Raw genomic sequence first — 24589 nt, forward strand, 5'->3', positions numbered from 1 at the left:
GAGAGGAAAAAAAATAAGACAGAAAAAAAGGGAAAAGGAAAAAAAAAAAGAACAGAAAAAAAAAATAAGGAAAATCCAAACTCTCAACTGGTGGAAATCAGAATAACCTCATGTGTCCCTGATTTCCTCTTTGGCAGGTTGATTTCAGATTGCCACACAGTTTATATTAGTGAAGAGTCAATGAAAATATGTTATATAATGAGTAAAATAATCAGTCGCCACTGCTAAACTAAGACTTTAATGAACAACAGCAAGAACTAAATAGGTATGATATATATATATATATATATATCTCATATATTTATACATTCCAGCATCCAGTTTTAGACACAGATTCCTGCTTTCCACACAAATGTGGTTGTACCACAATGTTTTTGTTGACAACCACTTATATCAGAAATAAAGAATCATTATTTTGAGGTTAGAACAAGACTTATTTATACTACAGGACTGGATCCCACCACATTTTAAATTTACTGGATGAATAGTTTATGTGTGTCCCTCATTTTGCATCTTTGTCACACACTGCATCCCACATTCAGTCTTTGGCATGCGATAGTTATGCATCCCAAAGATATTTTCCTCATAAAACTGGCTGTTTACTTTTTGCACAGCAATACCACAAGCTAATGTTCTTTCTTTTTAAGAGGGTCAGGGTCTTTGAGTCTATTTTAAAATGAAAAATTAAATAGTGCAGATCAAATAACTTCAGGATATAAATCAACCCTCAAATAATGGAAAGGGCAGCCTCTAATTTCTTACCCAGAATATATGAATACTGAAGATGAATAAACAGTCTGTTAATTTGCCTTCTTGTTTTAGTTTTTATCTCAAATGCAATTCTAATACATAGGAACTGAAGTGCAATAATTAAGTTCTGGCTTGCAAGAAAGAAGGCATCATACTGTCAGTTATGGACATGATAGCCCTTTTTATGACTATGCCAGGAATATTCTGGACACTGCAACTCTGCCACTTCCATGATTAAATTGTAAAAATGGTCCCTGACATGGTTTTGTTAAAATCACCTAGCATTTCCCAAACAATATCCTGGCACAGAGCAGAAATTAATACGGGAGAATGACCACTTAGAACAGGCAGATTAAAATAGTCTACATTTTGGAAATAAAGAAAACTTAATAATATATAAATGTCATGACAATGCCAGCTGGCCCTATGGTCAGAGAACAGCCACTTCCACTGCCTGCTCTGCAGTATAAACTTAATCTGTATGACTAAGACACCTCGGCATTGGAACGCTGTATTTCTGGATGTCTCATCCCAGAAACCCTACCAAGTGAAAGGAATTCCATCAAAGAAAAGAGTGGCAGAAATATCCAGAAGGGGTTTTCCCCCCACATAAAGCTCCACAGAAAAACATAGGAAGATATGAGTTTTCTAAAGCATTTAAAACTCCAGAATGTTTTGTAGCTGACTGGGGGATGAGAGTAACAGTGGGAATACCAAAACCTTGTGTGTAAATTCCTGACTGCAAATAGAAGTTGACCTGTAGACATCATATGGCTTCTACACAAATATCCTTCACAATTGTTTGAGGTACCTCCAGGAATTCCCAAACCATGTGCAGACCCTCTCTCTAGGGTTCACACTGGCTGAGCAGTGGCTGGGGTGCAGAGATCCCTCTGAGGTGCGTGCATGCTGCATGGAGCAGTGCTGTGCAAAGCACCTGGTAAAGACAAGATGGTATTTGTCAGAGGGCTGAATCTTGCTTTCAGGTCAGGCACTGCTCAGGCTTCTGTTGTCCATTTTTTGTTGCTTTGTTGCTCTGTGCTAATTCTTCTCTGTCATATGGAATCATAGAACTGTTTAGCTGGAAAAGACTGGGCTCTATCTGTTGTCCACATTTCCCCTCATCAGCCTGGGATGGGCTAGTCTCCACCCAGCTTCTCTGCTGTTCAACCTCTCCAAAAGAAATTGTACCAGGAGACCAGTATTGAGGACATCTTCCTGGATCTTTAGTCCACTGACAAAGCAAGTTTTCATTTTGTTAAACAGAGATGTTTTAACTAACTCACAAGGTTAATCACCTGGACCTTTAGTAGAAAATGTGGTTCTGGAGCATTCCAGAGTAGGAATAAAAAAAAGAATTTTTGGGGTATACATTTTCTGTATAAAAGATAAGATGCATCTCATGCAAAGGAAGCGAGTTTAATATAAATTAAAATAGCACCTTTTCTTTCCCATGTAACCCTTCCTCTAGATGTTCAATATGTGATCTACTAGAACAAAGTTGATGTGCAAATTACTTACATTCACCTCCCAGAAGCTGCTGGTCTCAGAACCAGTTACATCTTCAGCAGCATGGCTGCTGCCAGTCCAGCTCCTAACATGGAACAAGCAGTGAAGGTCCATATTCTCCCATAATTCCCACAGTCAGCCCATTGTCATTCTTCATGGGCTTCTGAATATTTTACTAAACAAAGAACACTAATCAGTAAGGAAGGAATGCAAGAGAAATAGAGAACCTTAAAAAGAAAACTTCATGAGTGTTATAAAATATTCTTCAATTTGTAGGGTTTTGTTGTGGGTTTTTTCTTTGCGTTTTGTTTTGAGGGGTGTTGTTTGTTTGGGGGCTTTTTGCCTTAAGCACAAAAAATTAGCAGGAAAAGTTATTGGGGAATAGTTCTATTTTAAAAATAAAGAACAACAGAGAACCTGACAGATCTTGAAATCTTTGTTGCCCTTCATTTTATGAACAAAATGTGAGCAGTTTACTGTTGAGGACAGCAAAAGTGGGAATGTTACTTGATTCAAACCTTACCGTTAACAAAACTCTCCACTGTCAAGAATCTGTCAAGGGACTTCCTGTATTCAAATGGACAGCAAATTAAACATACCACTAACCTCAGGGAACCTAGGAATACCAAAACAAGGGATATTTTTAGCCCATTTGGCTACTTGGGGGTGGTAAGTGTCTGCTCTCATTAAAATCTTACAAATGTTTCTCCCAAATGTCAAAATTGTAAAGCTGTTGACTGATGCAGCTGAGATAACCCAGGCAGTGGTATCCCAGTGCTTAGGTGACAGTGGTCTCACCAAGACAGTGTGAGGGAGCTAATTTAGCTTCCATGGAGATTAGGAATCCTTCCATGCTGGCTTAGGATACCTTCAGAATCCAACTCATTGTGCTTAGCTTCCAGCTATATACAGTGGGTGAAGAAATCCATGGGTCTGGTCTGGAAACTCTGCTTTTGTCTTCACTTCATAAACTTCCTCTTTGCTTCATGAGTTTCAGTGCTGTGGAAAAACCCAGGCCAGGATTTCTAGCTGAGTAAAAGCTCATGCTATGTAAATTAGAAGAAGAAAAAAAAAAAAAAAAAAAAATAAAAAAAGTTACACAGTCAAAACCAGCAGTGCAAATAGACATCTACCATGGGCAGGAAGCCAATAGCAATGTTAGAAAATACAGAACAAAATATGTACAAAACCAGCTCTGTCATTTCGGAAATGCATATCAGAACATGGAGAAAATATACATCTGTGTTACAAATAATAAGGTCAGATGTGCATGTGCACATTTTTGTGTGGAAAGAGGAATTTAATTTCTTCCCTGAGTAAAGAACTTTACTCTTCCAATATTATGACTTTTTCATTGCTAGCATAGGAATAGTATGGCAAAATATACTCTAGGCTCAATTCATTCCTACCTCTGCCTCTCTGGTGACTTGTCTGAGATGATGAGGAAGAACCATTCACGAGTCACTGGGCTATTTTAAGCTCCTTTAAATTTTGGCACATGAAACAACTACAGCGACATAACAGACCCGAGGAGCTGTTACTGCTTCTGGCCCAACCATTCTCAAAGCTCAAAGAACTGAGGGTGTCTGAACTGTGAGGAGAAGACAGCAAGCTGGAAAGTCGGTTTAGGTTAGTTACAGCAATATATGAGAAAGGATTTCTTAGGAATGGGGCATTTACATGGGATTGAGAGGGTGGATGAGGAAGGAACATGTGTGCTTGTCCTCCTGCTCGAGTAACCCAAATAATGTCTGGCAGAGCTGAGCGTGCACAGCCCACAGCAGCCAGAGCTGGCACATTCTCAGGCTTGTCCAGAACATGAACCTAAAAAGTTTCAGATTCAGTTTAGAGTCTCAAAATGTGTGAGGAGGCTCAAAACCACCACATCTAGACTGCACTTACATAAGACTATTAAATTAATTAGTCTTGCAGCACAGTACAAAGTGTAATTCAATCCTGGTGATAGATTGGGAGATTAATCACAATTTACAGCCTTGTGAAGGCAGATACGCACACACACACACACAAAAGTATGTAAAAGAAAAGAAAGGAAAAGAAAAATATTCAAGCACTCAGAGACTTTAGCTTCCAGTAATAATTAAATGTATTGATGACATTTTTGAAAGATAAACTATTTCTCCCTTTTTCTCAGTTTTTTGTTGATCATAAAACTGGGGTTTGACTGCTTTCAGTTTCTAAAAAAAAAAAAAAATAGGAAAGGAAGAAAAAACAAAAGTAGACAACTTGGGCTTTTCTTTTTGAAAAGAAAACTTGATACTTAAAATATTTTTTTTTCCTGGCTTCTTTTTTAACAAATAAAAAATGGCAACAAAATTGACTTTTCCTTGGAAAAAAACTTCAATTGAAAATTCAAGAACCTCCAATGCTAGCCCTGGGCCGATATGGTCTTCCAAATTAGACATGAACATTTTTACACCAGTTTTTGAGTTGGTTTTTTTTTTTTTTTTTTTAATTTGGTTAGGTTTGGTTCTCTTTTTTTTAGTTTTTGATCAGAAAAAATAGCTTGAATTTCAAGAAAGTGAAACGCCATTAGTCTTGAGAACCCACAAAAACCTTTGTAGAGCATTTGAGTAGTGAAAAGTACCATTTTGGACCCTAAGCCTTGCACATACCATTCAACAGTCAACACAAAGTATTTTCAGTGTCTCCAATATTGTTGAACGTGTATATGCTATTTGAAAATTCTTTTCATGGCTAAAAAGTGGCTGTGTGTATTATTACTTCTTACAGAAAAGGTGTAAGATCAGTACATTCCTTTAAATGCTTTTAATTTGTAGAGGATATCCATATTTTTTTTTCTTTTCTGTTTTGCATTGATGTGCTATTTCTCCATTTTGGTTGAAAATAATTTACATCAATAATAGGAACAGCAGATTTGAATTCTCACAGTTGTTTACTGCAGTGACAGAAATCCCCTGAACTCAATTATCTCGGATGAAGATTTTCATGTCCCTCACTCAGAGCCTTCCTAAACACAATGTGTTTTGCCCTCAGTTGACTGAGAGGGCCTGAGTTTCAGAGAATAGGGCTTCAACGCTTCCTGAAAGTGTGACAGCTTCAAAGTATGTCCAATGAGACCCTAGAACCACCAGTCATTTTGGAAAAATGTTGTTGCTGTTTCTCTGATCCATTGTCTTTTTCAGAGTGGCACAACTGTGTTTGCTGTGCACAATTCCCAACAAACTGATTGATGTGGAAGGCAAGCCAGGAAAATCTCTGCTCCACCCCACTTTGCGTGTTCCATGGTCAAAAATGTTCAATAACTGCCCAGATGGGGAATATATTTTTTCCTTTCTGTTCCTGTACATACTCCTTCTGCAAATTGCATTATTATTGGGTCGCTTGCAGGCTGTTGACTTCATTCTACAGCTTGTAACCCTTTGCATATTCTCCCACCTACCACATTGCTCTGGAAATGCCACAAGTGAGCTCCTGCCATGAAATGTTCCTGTAAATGGGAACAAAGGGAACATATGGATCCTTTGATTAATCCTTGCTACACACACACACACACACACAATTTTTACCACCCAAATGAAACCCGCTAGTGGTCAGAAAGCTTTGTATGCAGCCCTGGGTTGTAGTGACATTTGTGATATATCTGCTTTATTTGGGGTGTTGTATAACCAGCATTGCTCGAGCCTCTGTCTTCATTCCTTCTTAGGTTACATGACCAGCACTGAGATTAGGAACAGGTTTCAAAGTATGTCCACATACTGATAATTTATCACACACACATTACACAAATAAATAAATAATACACACATATATATCAACTTAATTGCTGCACATGTAAGTACCTGATTTCACATAATGAATACTTCAAGGAAGTCTATACCCCAATAGATATTAATTACTCTGTCTGAACTAGAGGCCCCACTTTTCTCCTAAACATGCTACATTCAGTGGACTATTGGATTAATGCTGTTGCTCATCAGTGTGCTGGCCAAAACATTTTATTTGCTAAAACAAAAGCAAAAATGAAATTCCCAAAGGAGAGAATTTAATTATTTTTTTTTAATGAGAAATATAGAAAAGGTAGGATAGTTTTGGAGCAATTACCTTTCTAGGTTTTATTTACATATTTGTACTGTTTTGGTGTCAGAGGATAAGAGCACTGAAAGTATTATCGTTGGAGAAAATAAATCCTTCTACCCGAATATACTTCTGGATAATATGCATAACTCTTAGTTTACACCAGTGCAGCTAAGAGATGATTATTATTTTTCTGGTAGTGGGTTTGTGCCATCACCCAGAGCTGGGTTTCTCCCTGGGAGCAGACCCTTCTCCCCAGCTCGGCATATGCAGCACCAGTAACAACAAAGATACCAACACTTCCTCACAGAAGGAAATTCCAGCTTATACAGGGCCATCCTCAATTTCAAAGGAATTTTGTAGGATTTAGGACCACTACAAATTTCTGGTCCTGATCACAGCAAGTCTGAAGAGGATGTAGCCTTGCAGGCTGGAGGTACATTAGCTACAACCGCCCTGCTTGTGTTTTGCTCTGTTAAAAGGACACCATTATTTTAAGTCCCAAGTAATTGCTAAACAGTTACACTTCAGCAAATTTCCATGAAAGATATACAAGTCCCCAGAGATGTTCTGGCACAGGAGTGTTAAGTGCAGCATCCTTATATTTTAAGTAGGTGATTCTTTGCTCCATAAATGTCCCAGCCTGCTGCACGCACAAAGGTAAGATGACCCTCCAGAGACATTAACGAGCTTTTTACCTCCTCTGTGCCTTATTCACAGGCAGGCAGCATCCCACCTCCCCTCTGCAGCCCTGCTTTGCTTATTTGTGTTTATGGTACACAAGACAGTAGATAAACAAAAAGGAGTTTTAGACACTTTCTGTTCTTAGCTAAACCTTTTAGTTACACATTAGGGAACAGAAGTGTGGTACGACCCTCTGTTTATTTGTGGTTCTTTTAAGTGATGTCCAGAGACCTACATTTCATGGTTGTTTGAAAGTTTATATAACAGTGGGAAGCTGTTAAACAGCAGTTTACCTTCACTTTTCTCTTTTTTTTTTTTTCATGATATAAAGTATTTGAAATTAACACTCATTCTACCATATTATTTAGATATTATTCAACATTCTCCAGGTTTTCTCTTCCCTTAGAATTTACATTTCCTGTAAGTAATAATAAGAGCATTCGTGTCAACAAATCTAAAATGTATTTGGTAACTATGCACTTCAAAATAGCCCTTGAAATTTCAAAATAAGCTGCTGTTCAGCTGTCTGAAAAAAAAAAAAAAAAAAAAATGTGATCAAAGAGAAAAAATCTGCACTCTTCACATTAGATCTACGAACAAGCCGAAAAGTACTTCCAAAGACAAATCTTTTTTTTTCTTTTATTCCTTGCATTCTATTGAGTAATACGTAACTCGATCTTTTAAATTAACTGGATATGTTTGTTTTTTTTTTTTAAATGCTCACAACGTCCTTGCAAGTCTCCCAGTTTCTAACGTTTGTCATGTTCAAACATCCTTAGGATCTCTCTAGCACTACAATGCATTCAGGAAATAAGTTTTTCTTTTGCATGTCTAAAATCTCCCCTTTTTCTTTATAAAATTTGACCTTAATTCTGTTTCCTTAAGAGCCAATGGTACTTTTGCTTTGCTATAGGATCCACTTCTTTTACTGCCTTATATAGTGGCAGCTCCTTCCAACACAGAACACTTTTTTCATTAAAAAAAAGAAAAGTAAAAAAAAAATCCAAATTAAATATATACTTTATTTAGTAACCAGATCTTAATGCAAAGTCACTTTGGGACATTGGATATGCTGTTTTCCTTCAAATCATCTTAAACCTTCAAGCTAGGAAACATAAAACAATTTCAATGTAAATCATTTGGCATATAAATTTGATTTGGACTAAGAAATAACTGTATAAAAACTGCCAAAATTTTAATGCAAAGTATGCATTTTCTTGGCTCCTTATATTTGGATGAAAGAAAACCCACTTTTTAATTATAAATTTAAGTGTTTGGAAAATAATTTTCAGCCTGAAAGACAAGCCAGTTTTGTTGTTTTTAAAATTATTTGTGTCCAGGAATTTTCTGGGAGAACATAGATGGAATTCATAGTAAAATAAATTTAATGTAATTCCATCATTTTTTTGGAAAGCTCACATGACAGAGTCATATCCCATTAATTCACAGTGATCACTAGAAGGCCAACTGAAAACTACAGAATAATACAAACTAGAGCCAAAAAATTTAAACGGTTCACTACACAAGACCTCATTTATTTTGGGTTTTAAAAAAAGACATGTTGTCTTCCCCATGATAACTCTGTGCAACAACTCTAACTTAAATGACCATTCTGTAAGAAAAACAATTACCTTTTAGGGTTATGAATTCTCACGGTATAATGTTATGCATTTCTATTTTTTCTGGAACACTTCTGGATGCAGATTCAGACTCTGCTACAAACATGTAAAATATTCTCCACTGCAAGGCAATGACTGAAAGATTTTCCTTCTAAAGTTTCTGAAAACTCCATAGCTCACAAAGACAAATTTTTCTTAATATCATTATTAGTATTTGTCAAGCTATACTATATATATTATTTCTATATAGAGGGAGAGAATATTCTATTCTGTAACTCGTCCTTGGTGAGTGACAGAACTGCAAATCCAATCCAATACCATGAAAACTGGCCATAATAAACTTTGCTTTAGTGAAACTCCACTTAAGGGTGCAGCAAAATGAAAATCACGGAGAACGTTTATACTTTCTGACCGAGCACACTGCATTTACACAGCCACTTGAAACTGCTGACGGACAAGTTTTTTAGGGAGGGAAAGAGTTACACTGAATGTCTTAATAGGTAAGAAGAATAATAATCAGGATTTCTGAGAATGCTCCCCAGAACTGCTCTGTAAAGAGTAATCAAAGGGACCAACTGTAACTTTCGAACATTTAACCAAAATTCGTCTCAGAGTTAAAAGACAGATGTGGTGTGAAAACTCTAATTCACAGTTATTAAATTCCCTCTCCTCAAAAACATACAATGAAAAAAAAAAAAAAAAAGAGAAAGATTTAAAAGATATAAAAGCCTGTTTAGGCCAACAACTTGTTACATTTCTTGAGCAAGGACAATTTTCTAAGTACAAGCATTTCCTCCAACAAGGTAACTCATGTAAACACCATCAGGGTCGTACTGTTTGTTCTGTGCTGCCAGATGGGGGATATAAACCATGCAGAAACAATTTCAGATTTCCACCCTGATTAGTTCATCTTGAATATTTTCACAGTGTGAATCTGGAAGTCAGAAGTTTACATAATGGTTATAAATTAGGGAGAAATCCTGCTGCCAAGAAAGTCACACTCGAGCAAACAAACTGTCTCCTTCCTAACATGTTTTAGGTGTTGCTTATCAAACACATTCTCAGCTGTAGGTGGAAAAAAAGACCTCGAATTCCTGGTCGGTTTTTGGATTGCTGTTTCCCCACCGCGGGCTGTTTAGTCCCAGCGGTGATTTACCCGCACCGTCCCCATCCCCAGCCCGGTGCCCGGCCCGGCGAGCGCAGCTTGCGGCAGCCTGCAGCTCCCTCCGGGGGCCAGCGCAGAGCCCGCAGCCTCCCGAAACCCTGGAGGAGAGCTGAGCCAGAGAGAAACTGCACTCAGCAAAACATACCCCCTGCAAGTCCTCGAGTCCTTCACACCAAAGAGTTTTGCTACCAGGCAGCCGAAGGGGTGACTTGTCCTGCACCCCTGAACACCTCTCATCCATGTGGTGCCTTCCTGAGCTTCTTCAGAGCACAGCTCTGGCTGGTTTTTACTGTCATCCCTAAACATAAGCTTCCACCCCAGTATTATTTTAGGAAAACTCAACATAATGCCAGTTCTTATTAGACTCGATGGTGGCTGGGGTTGGAAGGAAAATAAAGATCACAGTGTGCCTGTAGAGTAGATAACAAATACCCAAGTAAGGTTTATGGAAAGGCAACTCTCAAGGCACAGGCAGATGGAGTAGGCAAAAGGTAAAGTTTACACATTCTTTCCAATTGGCTTGGCTGAGTGCTAAAGCCAGTAAAGTGCTTGCTTTTATTCAGAAATCAATTTAAAATCCATCATGTGCCAGACATACAATTGAAATTTCTGGTTATTGTAAGTACAGGGGTAAATTCTGCCCTCTGATACATGCACGATTTCAGCTTCCCTTTAGGATCATCAGGGTTAATGTACATACATGTTAGGGCAGAGTTTAATATTATCTCCGTGGAACTGCGAACAACATTAGGTCAAACAAGCCGGTTTCATTTAATACTAAACATATTTAAGGAGAAATGTCAGAGTTCAGTTCCGCTTGCTAATGATGTAAATCAGGAATCACTGAAGCCAGACACCAATTCTGATCTTATACCCAACTTGTGTTAAGATTACTGACTAAAATAAATCAGCTCTTTACCAGGAATCCATCCTACTGACACATGAGCAGTTCATAAACTTTGCTCAGACAAGGAAATCATGCCATGCAGGTGAGTAAATTTATTTGTGTGGTTTAACTACTTGTTAAAGTTACTCTTTTATTGCTGCTGTTGAAGTACTTTCAGCTGAAAATTATTCCTCTTTTTAAACAAAGTTTTGCAGGAAATATCAGCTTCTTTTCTCCTTTTTTTCCCTTTTCTCTTTTTTTCTTTTTCCTTTTTCTCTTTTTTCTTCCCTCTCCATTCAGCCTTTTTTCTTTCCCTCTCATATTTTCCTCTTTTTCTTTTTTTATTTTTCTCTTGTCTGTCCTTCCTTTCCCCTCCCTGAGATATACTATATGATTTTCTAAAAAAAAGATCTCCTCACACATATTTTTCAAAATTTTCTAACCAGAAGGTTTTGACGTTTTAATGCAAACCACAGATTTTGAATTTTTGTTTTGTTTTTCTTGTGGTGGTGGTGTGTTTCACTGTTATTTTTTTAGAGCTTTTTTTGCTGCCGTTGTTATTTCAAGAAGGAAAGGGCAAGTTTCCATTTAATTCATTTACCTGGGAAATGAAAAGAATAGGAAAGAGAGAGTTTTCCAGGAGGCAGAAGAGCAGCTGGAGCGCAGTGGGCAGAATCCCACCCCAGCTCAGCTGTGCCACATTCGGATGCGTTTTGCCGGGGGCAAAAATCAGAATTATCCCCTGCGCTAAAGGATAAAAGCTACGAGCACACTTTAGGTAGCAGAGGCGATGCGTTTCTCACGATCTGCAGGCTGCTGATCCGCTCGAATCCTGCGCGGAGCGGCGGCCGGGCGCTGAGGGAGCCGCGGCCAGCGCACCTGGCCGGCCCCGCCAGAGGCTGCGCTCGGCGCTGCGGCCTCCGCCCGCTCCTCCGGCAGGATTCGGGGAACAGCCGCTCCTCGGGGCCGGGGAACAGCCGCTCCTCGGGGCCGGGGAACAGCCGCTCCTCGGAGCTGGAGGTGCTGCCCGGAGCCTGTGAGCTGCCGGCCGTGCTGCCCCGGGCCGGACCGCGGGTCCCGGCGGGGGCTTGGCAGCCGCGGGCGCCCCTGGCCGCGCTCGCTGTTTCCCCCTCACAAGCTGTGTAATGGCGCCTCCTGCCTACCAGCACAAGGAAGCTGCTTCTGGCAGCTCGGCCCAAGAGCTTTCCCCCGAGCTCCTTGCCGGGTTGCAGCAAGGGAACAGCGGGGCGGCCGGCGAGCTCCAGCCCTGCCCCTCAGAGACCCAGCTGAGCTGTGTCAGGCCGTGCATGGGGATGGACAGGCACCCTCAGAACGCGACAGACCGCGGCAATCACACCCTGGCACTGCAGCTCTGTGCACGGCAGAACTTTGCAGAGATCCGCAGCTCAGTGCAGAGGCCAGGTGAGCCAGGTTTGAGAGATGCTGTCTGCCAGGGCCCTGCCTCCTCTTGGGTTATCATCTTCCTCTGCCTCCTGCCACAGACCAAAGAAAACCCCTGGCACAGGTAGCAGCAGCCACCTTGGTCACTGTCCTTGGCTAGCATCTGGTCATTTTTGAGCCTCAGCACTACTTGGTGTCTGTGGAGCATAGACGAGTCCTCAAACTGGGGGCAAGGATGAATTTTCGACAGATAGTGACTACAGAAGGAGAAGAAAGAGAAATTCAGGCAATGATGATGTCCTTCATGCCATTCTGATTCTGTAGCACAAAGGTTCAGTACAGTAAAAATTAAATTAGTTTCAAACAAATAGCTTTTCAGAGAATAGTGAGTTAGCCAGACTTCTCTAGAATACATTCTGGTACAAGTTATTTGTTAATATGTGTAAGGGGATCTTCCATCATTTCTAGCTTCATTTTTTTACTACATATCAATGTGGCTCAACCAAAACTCAGGCCAAATAAGACAGAAAATATTAAGCATGTAGATTCTGCCATACATAACTGTATAAATTTCTGATCTTTTCATTGTCAAATGTTTTCCTTGTCAACTAAATGTCTCCCAATACACCCAATAAGCATGATATGAAGTGTAAATATTGAAAATATAATTAGAACTTCTATAGATGGTTTTAAACGTGAGGTATAAGTTGCTCACACAGATTTTCTCACATAATTTCAAATATATATGGCAATACATTCAAGTGGATATGGAAATTGCTTTAATATTTCATTAACTATTAATGTTTTAATAGTCACATCTAAATGTACTCCCCATGAGGTGTCTGCCTATAATATACATACATACATACATATATAGATAGAGAACCACCTGTGCATTCCAGCTGTGAAGATGACAGTATTTCAGCCTTTTCAAAACATCCCTGAGCTATGTCGAGAAACAATCCTGGTTCCACTCAGCTGTGTTTTTCAGTCCTATGGATGATATCTAGCTGCTCTGTGAGTGCTGATGAAATCAAAATGCATAGATATACCATAACTGCAAGCATTTGGATCAGCATATAAAACAAACATTCTCAGAATCTCCAAGACTCACGCTCCACAAAGCTCTGCCTTTCTTTTATAAACACCATGAACTCAAGGAAGAATGTGTAAACTCTCTCTTCACACACCTTTGCCCTTATTTTCTCTCTAGTAAAGGAAGAACCTCAGCTTAAAGCAGTAATAGTTGTGGTGATTATACATCTGCAGCCTTTCAAGAGACAGTTGTTGTCTGTCAAGCTCTTCCTTTAGTTCCTAAAAAACCATATGCCATGAACTAAATGTGATTTAAATGGAGACTTTCCCACTAAGGTGGAAGAAGATACCTGGTTCTCAACAATGACACCTCTATAACCCATCTCTCATGTTAGGAAAATAAACTCTGGCCACAATGTTGTTTCTGAGTCACTTCAATGCATGGCAAGCATTGATCACACTCTATTTCTAGATTTTACTAACAGAGGATGTCTGCAAGGATAATTCAGTTGTGAAGTCTTCTTGTCCATTGGTGTCTGCATTTCAGATAATACTTATCTCTCCTTTTAACTATTTTTTGTCCTTTTTTTTAATTCAGAAAAGTCCTATGGGCATGTGGCCTACAGCCAGACTGCTGCTGTTCAGGACTTTAAATGTATTCACCATCTCACAACCAAAAATTGAAAAGGGAAAGGTTTTTCTGAATTTCCATTAAAATCTCTGATGTGTACAACAGGGACACCAAACATTATTTACTTTTTCTTTTCTTTATCTTTTTTTTTTTTTTTTTTTTTTTTTTTCCAGTGATGCATTTAGTTTCATCTAAAGGAAAGAGAGAAGTGAAAGAAGTGGAAAGGGAAAAAGGCACTGTGCTTGATAATTTCTCTATTTAAATCTTGAAAAGGCTTTGACATCAGCTAGAGAATGGAGGGCTGGGTAGAGCCCCTTCCCAGGACTACTGCTTGCTGGAATCAATTTTCTGGAAGACTGGTTTCATACTGCCACATCACATCAGATTACGTTCTGATTATTGTATCTTTTTGACGTTAAGAAAGAAAAGTATTTTGCTAATTTTTTTGTATAATTTGCAAAAATATGACAGAATTCAACAGGCTTACTGCTGAAAACCGTAAAACCACAAGGAGCAGGAATGTGTTCATAAGTGTATTTCAATGTGACAGCCAAAGCTTCACCAGCTTTCCCATAGCTATTCATGTGCTTATTGGTCAGGTTAGAGCTAATTGGGCTCTTCAGAAATCAGAGGTAACCACTGAAGAGAAAACCCTCTTTTTTAGCTTTTAGCTTTACCTCCAGGCTAGAAAATACCATTAAAATTCCCAGCCATCACTACTGGCTTATGATGACAAAGTAAATGGGAAAATATCTTTTTAATTCTATATTCTTCCCTGGTCCCCTTCAAAAAAAAAAAAAAAAAAAAAAAAAACAAAAAAAAAAAAACAACTTGAAAGGTTTTGACCTCAATGCAAAACAAACAAACAAGAAAGTCTTAAGCTGAGACTGAAGGTCTTTTCTGCCCCCCATGCATAAAAAAAATAGTAAAGGGTTTGTTTTTCACACTGAGTATACAGTATTACAAGACATAAGGAAATATTTTCTGAAAGTCAGAAACATCTGTAACTACAATTACAATGCCTATGGTACATTAAGATTCTGATGTTTAATTGGAAAACTCACTATACAAGACACTTAAAACGGAATCAAAGCAGGCTTTTTTAATCAGCAACATCTATTTCAATCCTCTTCATCAAATGCAATGTGGGCAACTCCCTGGCTGACAGCCGTGGGACCAGGTTTGCAGCTGATAAGCCATGAGATTTGTCATAACACACCAGAGAAGTGGGCTCTGGTATGATCAGACATTATATGTTGGCTCTGAGGAGGCAGGGATGCTGTCTTCAGAGACATCAGGTCTGTGGTTGCAGCTGGAAGGGAGCTGGCAAGTTTAGCTCGTTTAGCAGCTCCATCTCTGTGACTGCTTATGGGGCTGATTCAAGAGCATCAAGATCTGCTCAAATTCCTCACCAACACCCTCCAACCGCCAAAAGTGGAAGATGGGAGAGGGACCACACATAGCCACCACTCCTGCCTGTTAACAATTAAAATGTTCTTGCAAAAAATTAACAATGAAAATCTTAGCTGTGTCATATTCGTTCCCTCACACATGAATTATGAGGTGAGCCCTTACTTTTGTACACATTTGTGATACCACACTTCCCACACTGTAATGTAGTCTCCTTTTTGTACTTACTCAATGTAGGCTGGCTGGCAGCAAATGATACACTTTGTGTTTCCATGAATATGTTATATGCACATTGGGTATGGTGGGAGGAAGGGAGCCCATGGGTCAGGCATATTAATAAATAAGAAATAGAAGCAAGTAATAACCATGGTATCATTTTTGTCTTCTCACAGCATGCTGAAAATGGCATGTGTGAACCACCTGCAGCCTGTATCTGTCTGCATATGTGAAGACTCAAATGAAAATTAATCCATATAACTATGGGCCACCTTTGGGACTTTAGCAGTAGCTCCTTAGGTTTCCCTGTCTCTGTCCTCAAAGTAAAGAATTGGCTGCACTTCATCCCCATGATATAGTGGGAAAAAATATTTAACAGAGTAGGAAACAGCATCAAGAACAAAGTTTTGCAGTCAGAGGTTCCCATCTTCTCTGTGCCTGACTCATCACAATTTGGTGTGATGTGAGGTACCAGCATCCATCAAGCTCCAGGCAGCCACCTGTGGCCTGAAGTTTTAAAGCAAGGCTGGTCACTCTGCACTCCCTTTGTGCCCAGTGGGTGGGAGTGAATTCTTCTAGGGCACCAGGTGACTCAGCTGACAAGCAGATATTAAAATGGCTTTGTTCCCATCAGAACTGCACCTATTTCATCTCCATTGGCTATAAAGAGGACCCAGAATGACTACCTCAGATTTAGGTACCTAGACAGTAAAAAAAATTAGGAGAGAGTCTTTCTACTCCAACTAGGAAATGCAAACTAGCAAGTGAGCTTGGTTTTTTTTTTTTTCTTTAAAGGCCATGGAATCATGGAATCATGGAATGTTTTGTGTTGGAAGAGACTAGGAAAGATGCCCTCCTTGATTATTTGCTTGTTAACAGAGAAAGTCTCATAAGTGAAGTGGTGATTTGTGGCCATTTTGGCCACAGCAACTATGAAGTGATTGAATTTAAAATCTGCTGACAAAAGTGCCACCAAAACTTCCACCCTGGACACAAGGAGAGCAGGCTGCAGACTGGACAGGGAATTAGTGATAAGGTCTCCTGGGAAAATGTGTTTGAAGGGGCTGGGGTCCATCAATCTGTAGGCAATTCCTAAATGTTGGAAAGAAATGAGGCAGAAGACTGGCTTTGCTGAGGATGGATCTTCTTTTGGAGTTAAGGCAAAAAAGGAAGGACCATGGTTCTGAGAATCATAAAATCCCAGTCTAAGCTGAACTTGTGTGGGATCTGCTGCTCCACCTGGATCCCTGTGGGGCTTCATAGGATTCCCCCTACCATGGAGGCATTGGAACTAGTAGATGTTTGAAATTACCTCTTATTTCTTAATCTTTTTCCAAAACCACAGCCATGAAAAATTCAGATAGAATACTGTAGTGTGTTGACATGTTTGCAGAAAGAAATGTCAATTGATTACACATAACCATAACAAGGAAACTTTTGAATGCTCAAAAATGTAGGTTAGTTCATCAGCTATCTTTTATTGGTAATGTTTCCTGACTTCAGAGTGACACAGAGATTTGCCTCAGCTGCCTCAGACACTAATGCTGCTTCTGAGGGCAATTCCTGCCCCAGGGGTGGTGACCATGGTGCAGCCAGCACCAGGTGGCACAGTCACAGCTGCTCTGGAGCAGGGACAGGGGCTTCACCAGGAACCTCTTGCCAGTAACAGAAAAATCCAGTCCTAGTATATTAATTCTATTTATCATATAGGGTTTGAGGTGCTTGATTTATTTGAGGTTTCGTTTCTTTTGTTGTTTTGTTTTGGTTTTTTTTTTTTGTTTTGTTTCGTTTTGTTTTGCTTTGTTTTGCTTTTTTGTTTTTTTTTTTGTTTTTTTTTTTTTTTTTTTTTTTTTTTTTTTGGTTTTTTTTTTTTGGTTTTTTTTTGTTTTGGTTTGGTTTTTTTTGTTGTTTTTTTTGTTTATGGAATTCCCACATTGATGTTTGAGTTAAAATTCTCAAGTGGAAGTGATTTTTTGTGAAAAGTTCCTGTCAAAACTGATTTGTAGGATAAAATTTAGCAAACAACATTAAAAATAAACTCTGATGTGCCTTGGCAATTTATTATATGTAAGAAAGGGTGCATTAATGTCTGGAATCACAGGTACCACATTATCACAGTGCTCTCTTGTCAATGGATTTTGTGGATTTGCAAGCAACCATTTCCAAACTCTATACACAGGAGGACAAATTGTTTCTGTTTCAGTGGATAAAGGCTGGAGAATAGTCAGATGATTGCAAGGTTTAATACTCTTTAGAGGGGCATCTCAGTTTTTAGAAGTATGTGAATACATCTGTGACAGTGGTATTTTCTCCTGCTCATGGTTTGGTATGTTTAAAAAAACATCAGATTGAGGGAGGGAGGGAGGGAAGGAAGGAAGGAAGGAAGGAAGGAAGGAAGGAAGGAAGGAAGGAAGGAAGGAAGGAAGGAAGGAAGGAAGGACATAAATAATTTCTTAACAGTCACCTTTCACACTAAACTTTTGCTGCATGTTTTGAAAATTTCAAAGTGTTTGAGCCCCTTTCCACATTTTCAAGTATAAACCTGGAAAGAAATGAACTATTTCTCTGAAGGTGGAAATGTTCTTGTGGCTTTTTCGATCACTGCAGTAGTGTTTTGTTGTTTGTTTATACTCAGTTGGCCACATAACTCTCAGGTACAGCATCTGTATATCTAGACTTCGGCTTCAGTTCTTATGTCACCTGTTGAAGGAAAATGCTCAGACTGTCTGATGATTGAGCAGCCACTTCTTTGAAGCAGTTACTAGCACAGCTTCTGACTCCAGCCCTCTGCCAGCACACATTCAACCAGCCTGCAGACATCAGTAGCTGGCTTTCCCCTACTCTGAGGCTTCAAATTAAATTGCTGTTGAGACTCCATGACATAAATTAAGAACAGAAAAACCAGTTTTAAGCTTACAGCTCTGAAGAAATCACTAAATGAGTTCTATTTTGGCAGCCTGCTGCTCACAACTCAGAAAATACGACAGCAAAGCAAATCACATATCCAATGTGTGTTTTATAACCCTGCCCAGACTAAGCCATCTTGTAGGCACATGCTTGACTATTTTTAGTGGCTGTGCTCCTGCAAGTATGGCAAAGTCCTTTAGCTTTGGCGAGTCACTAGAGGCTACTTGAAAAGTAGCAAGAGATGTCAGTTGCTGGAATTTTGACTGCAAATAATAATACCTGGATTTCAGATTTGCTGCACAGATTTGCCAAAGAGCAAATGAAGTCAGCTCTGGCAATGTGACGATCTGCTGATTGCTGCCTCCAGCCACGAAAGCACAGGATCTGACTGTGTTTTATTTTCATCACCATTGCTACAGCATCATTTCAAAGGTACATGATGGTTCATGGGAATGCCAGTTTTCCAGGGTATCCATCTGGGAATCAAACAACTCTACTTCAGTTCCAAGCAGGCACTGTGGTGTGTCCAGAGGACTTATAACTGACATGGCCCATTAGTCATAGAAACATCCCACTAAAATTAGCGGCAGCTTTTCATCTTTATGGGCCTCGTGCCTTGGTCCATATGTAGAACATACAGAATGGATTTTTCTTTTCTTGGCATGTAACCCCGTCTTTCCGGTACTTTGGTTCCAGACCTTCACAAGCAATGCAGGTGGCTTTTGTTGTTCCACAGCTCATATTCTTGACAGTTACTGCATCTACACAATAGTCCTGGATTCAGCCAGGCTGAAACATTCTCACAAACAGTTACTTAAGATTACCAGCTTTAGCAAGTAAATATAATAGTAATTAATAGCACTTTGGCTTCTTGAAGATTGCTTGTGCTGCTCTGTTGGCTCTATTTCAACAGCACCTAAAAAACCAGCAGCAAGGTCTCTGCCGACCTCAATCTTGTTTTTAAAATTTTCTGTAGTTTGTTTTTAAGGTGTGCAGCTAGGTATGTGGATAAACTACTGTGATTTTCTCTTTGAGATGCCAAGGTTTTCATGGTCACTTCTCATTTGGTACTCTATGTATTTATTCATCTGTTGGGTCCCAGATGGAGACAATTCAGACCTGGTTTTCAGAGGTGTTGGGCAATTAATAGCTTCCATGTGAGCCAAAGGGATCTGTGACCATGAGGTACTGTGCTAAATATGGCTTCTGGTTTTTTGAAGAGAGCATTTGAAGACACCATTTAAACAGTCTTTAACTTATATCTTCATTCTGAATCTAAACTTATAGCAAACAGAGTCTTGAATTACCTCTGTGTCATTTACAGCATTTATGAAATGAGTAAAGGATCCAATCAGATATTTTACATCAGTAATATACTCCAAAAAGAAAATTCAAGATTTCTCAATCTTGCCCTTCTACTTAAATTTCTTTCATGCTGCCTCAATATATAGGTCAAACACTGACTAAGAATCTCCTTTTCTTAAGGAATGGTTACTAGGAAGTAGAGGTGAGTTTGTCAGTGGTGCTGTCATGGCACCATTGTTTTACCTGGCACACTGGGTTTTATTTTCCAGTACTGTAAATACACAAGTTTTCCAAGGCATTGCACATGTTTAGAAAAGCAAGACTATGCCAAGTTGTCTTATTTGAAGTCCCTAATTTTATAGATCCCATTTTGTAAAAATGAAATAGAATATGCAAAATGCCTGGATAAAACTCGAGGAATACTTGGAGTTTACTCATAGAAGGAGCAGCACTTTTGTGCCATACTGTGCATTGTATTGCAATGCAGGCAACGGCTGTTCCAGTACAGAAATAGAAAAGGTGATTCATTTTGGTTTGGAAGGAAACAATAGCATGTCTTGGTGTTGCTAATAAAAGCCTTTAGGGTTTTTCTCCCTGCAGGCTCCATTGCAATAATAGCAGTGCTTCTGTTAGCTCATTATCAGCATTGCTGGCAGCGGAGGAGGCAGAATTGGTTGCACATTTAGATGATTGTTGTCATTGCAACACTTTATACTAAGACTCCTTCAACAAAGGATTTACAAGCCATGGCAGAGAGTCCATTGATAGAAGCTGTTCTAGGATCCCTTGCTACAAGGACTGATTAGCCTTTTATTGACACCCTGTGAAAAAATTGCTAACTATTAACTGTTTGTAAATGGAGCTGTAGTATGCAGACACATACATTTGAGGAACATGAGGGACCATTTGGGAGACTGAATCTGGTTTCCTGCAGATTAGAGGTCACAACGTCTTACCAGAGTTCTGCAGTGAGACAGCAGTTTTTCAATGAGCTACTTCATCTTTCCTAGAAAACCATATCTTTTAAACATTAAGTTCTAAAGAATCCTTAATCACTTTATATTTAAGCTTGAAAAAGGCAGTTATTCACATGGTTCCAGATTTCAAATATTAAATAATCTGCTACAGCAAAGATCCTCCCACTACTGCAATCTTCCCCCTTCTCTCTCGCTTTCCGTCCTTCATTTCTTTTACATTCTATGTTCTATATAAAGTAAAAATCATTACTTAAGAATTAGGTTCTGATAGAATCTGAGCTCCATCCAATCTAGAGATCAGTCACGTGGATGTTATTATGAGCAAATGCTAATCCATCCTTCCTAAAATTACATAGACAACATCTAATGGACAGAGAAAAAGTTTAAAGGCTCAGAGGTTGGCCACAGAGAACAGAGTGAATAAGCAATGGATACATGCATCTCCTTGCCACTTTCATACCATGGTGAGTTTTCTCCCCAGAGCTGCACCTGCAGGGTTACATCCCTTAGGAGAGCCCTCTGGAAAACATCTCCGTCCCTCAGAGGGAGTTGGTGGTCAGGCTGCTTCTTCTGTAATTTGGAATAGTGAATTAAAACCAAAACTAAGATAAAATAACAATATAACCTCACTCATGCAACACAACACATGGAATCACTGGATTTTGGTGTTGTAGCAGACAAGAGCTGTGAGCTCTGCCCAAACCACTTCTCTTTCTGTATCCATGAGATTTGTGTCATAGCCTGCCTTTCTAACAGACCACTTTCCTTCCACACCCCTTCATAAGCTTCCCTTTAGTAACCCTCTTGTGCTGAGCTTTTCTGAGAACACAGAGTGACCTGGTGTAGAAACCCCAGGGTCCTTCAGATTCCCTCATAAAGTAACTTGGATCATCTCCTGTTTTTATTGAATAAATGCAACACATTCTGCCTATTATTTTGCCAAGGTATTTTGCAACAGTAAAGCTGGAACTGCACAGTGCTGGCCGGCCAGGCCAGGAGCTGTGCTTACTGCAGCACTATTCCTCCACCAGCTGGTTCTGCTTCCCTGTAATTTGTTCAGGATTTGCGACAGGACCTCTAAGTTCACCTTCTACAAAGTATTTCTCTCTCACTCTCTCCCTCTCTCTCTCTGAGAGAAATGTTCTCCCTCTACTTTTTTTTCAGAAGAGAATAATTTGCCACTGGATTGGAAACAAATTAGTACCATGTTGGCAGGGCAGCTCTGCCTGTTTCCCAGACACATTTCTTGTTTTGCTAATTCTTTTCATCATGAAAATGGCAGAAAGGCAGAGGTGACATCAAACACGTGCAAGGAGCTCACTTACCAGAGTTAGCTCTAAAAACCAAAGACTTAGTTATAAACATGTTCCATTTGCTGTGGCTGCAGTGACTTTGGAGAAATTCACATTTCAAATCAATATTGACATGTTGCTTAAAAAAATCTTCTCAATTGAAAGATATTGTTGGATCTGGTTGTTAATTACTTATTACATATATCTGCCTAATTCCTTGTCTTTTAAAAATGTTGGACGATCTACCTTGGTCATTAGATTTAATTTTTGCCATATTCCTAGGATATCAAAGGTTCTAAAAGGCTTTCCTGCTGAAAAGATTTTATGTTATAAAGCTAAAATATTATATAAATTGAAAAAAAAGTTGGAGGTAGAAATAAGATTTTTTTCACCCCACTTTAGAAAAAAAAAAAAGAATGTTCAGATTTTTCACTTTGACACGCTTTGAGAGTAAGCCTACTTGAATCTTATGTAAAATTGAAATGAAGAAAAAAAATAACTGCAAGATAAATGAGGTATTTTAAATCAAGCAGTGTGTTTAATTTGATCAGAATTGAAATACCTTTTCTTTCATTTTTGTTCTGGCAAAACTAACAAAAAAGTCATTTTAGATTGACCTGAAACAATTTTTCCTAAGTTTAGACAGAGAGTGGAAAGATTAGTTATTTAGACAGCACTACTCCTAAATTCAAAGGCTGTTCCATTTCCAGCAGCCTATCCTTCCTGCCTTAAATGAGCTTTTCATCCTTATATATACGTTTATAACTACTGATGAGAGAAATATTGAGTAATCACATAGATCACAGTCAAAGTTTCAAAATTCTTTTAACTATTTGACCTTCCTTTCTTGGAAGGGGATCCTATGTGTGCACAACTTATTCATCATTCCAGTTTATAATGAGACCTTTTTGTTGTTTATTGTGGCCATTTCTTGTTGTTTTAAAAATAAAAGCTTTCCATGTTAATCTGCTCCATCATCTGCATTGTGGGAGATAATTTACAGTGATGTACTTGGCCCTAAATAAATGCAGGTTCATTTACAGTAGGAAGAACTGTTGGAAAAAAATACAGTGAGTTGTCCCCAAACTAAACAAACCTTACTTTCCATTTTGGTTCTGCCAATGGCTTGTGATACTGAGTATATAGGAGCAGGATGTTTGCTGACCATCCTAAAAACTTGTCTAATGTTTCAGTCATGTTGAATGAATTGCTTATATTCTGTTGGCTTACAGAGAAGTCAATAATGTTTTTCTGATTCAACTTCTAGAAAGGTATTGCTTTGGAGAAGCTATTTATGAACTCAAACACACCAAGCAATCTGTTTGTTCTTTAATTCCTTCCCCATTTTCCTACTTATAACACCTTTCTGACTTAAACATGTGCCGTGTAAACCTCATGTCATGTGTTATAGGGCAGAAAATCTAAAATGCTAAACACACTAGTGCTCTTTGGGTAACACCTACAATCATAATGAAGTGTTTCCTGGCACACCACATGCTGTACCTTAAATCACTTTTATATTGAGCTCTGGAAGTGTTTGGGCTTTTTCCCAGTTTCACCTCTACTTTGGTTCCTGAGGAAAGGGAGCTGGGATGTGGTAGGCAGCCCCTGTCCAGGCAGTGCCTCTGGTGGAGGTGTTTGCCACCATCAGCAACAGCAGAATTTGGTGCTGGGCTGAACTGTTCCTACAGGCACTGCCCAATGTTGGGACAGGAATATCAGCTCTCTTACCAGGGGTGCAGGGGGGGAACCTCTGACCAGAGCCAAGAAAGGAGGGGTGAGGCACACTTGGTGGCTGAAATGTCTTTTTCCAGCTCAGCAGGCTCCAAGATGAGGGATTTGTCTAGAGATTAGCACTAAAACCCCAGTTCAGCACCATTTTTAAGCACATGTCCAGCTGAGAGCTAGTAAGGAACTTTAATGTCGGTGGGTTTTCTCACACTGTTAAAATGGATATGCACTCCAGGGGTTATTTGGGAAGATTCACTTTTTTTTTTTACGGACAGAGAAAATTTACAGAGACCAGATAGAATAAAAGAGAAGAAAACCGAAAAAGAAAAGAAGTCATAACAGAGGGAAGAAAATCACACAAATGTTGATAATTAACCAAGAATTCAACAATTCTGACAGGAACCTAGGAAAGATGATGTAGATTAGATATGAGTCTGAAATGAATTGAAAATACTGCGTGTATCCAAAACATGTTAAAAACACCTCAACTGGGAAGATAGCAATCTTTTTCCTTGATTATGTTGGAATTAAATGTGACATGTGTGTATTTTAATTGGCCACAAAGATCTTCATGTTCAGACCTTACATTTGCTGACTGCTGAACATTTTCCTAAACAGCCTGATCATCTTGATGGCTATGACCACCTACAGGCCATAGTTCCTATTCAAACTAGATTCCATGTAATCTTGTCTTTATTTGAAAATTATCAAATAACAAGTTACTGGCTGTAAGAGAAAGACCTAAACTTGCATTGCAAGTCTGAGAGAAGTAGGCATTTTTTGATCTTATAGTTGTTATCAACACTGCTTTCTGTAGATTTAGGATGGTTCATTTATCAACAATTACTTGTATCTGCCAGCTTAGTACTATCAAACAATTAACACTTCTGCTAGTTTCATAGTGTGAGAACCATCCTTCTGCAACTCTGAAGAGTCTATAGAGTTTTGCTGCCCCAAAAAAACTCAGCAGTTCTGGAAAAGACTGTTTAATTAATGCAACTCCAGGAATTACCAG

This window comes from Oenanthe melanoleuca, chromosome 3 (genome assembly GCF_029582105.1).
Source record: "Oenanthe melanoleuca isolate GR-GAL-2019-014 chromosome 3, OMel1.0, whole genome shotgun sequence".
Classification (NCBI taxonomy): domain Eukaryota; kingdom Metazoa; phylum Chordata; class Aves; order Passeriformes; family Muscicapidae; genus Oenanthe; species Oenanthe melanoleuca.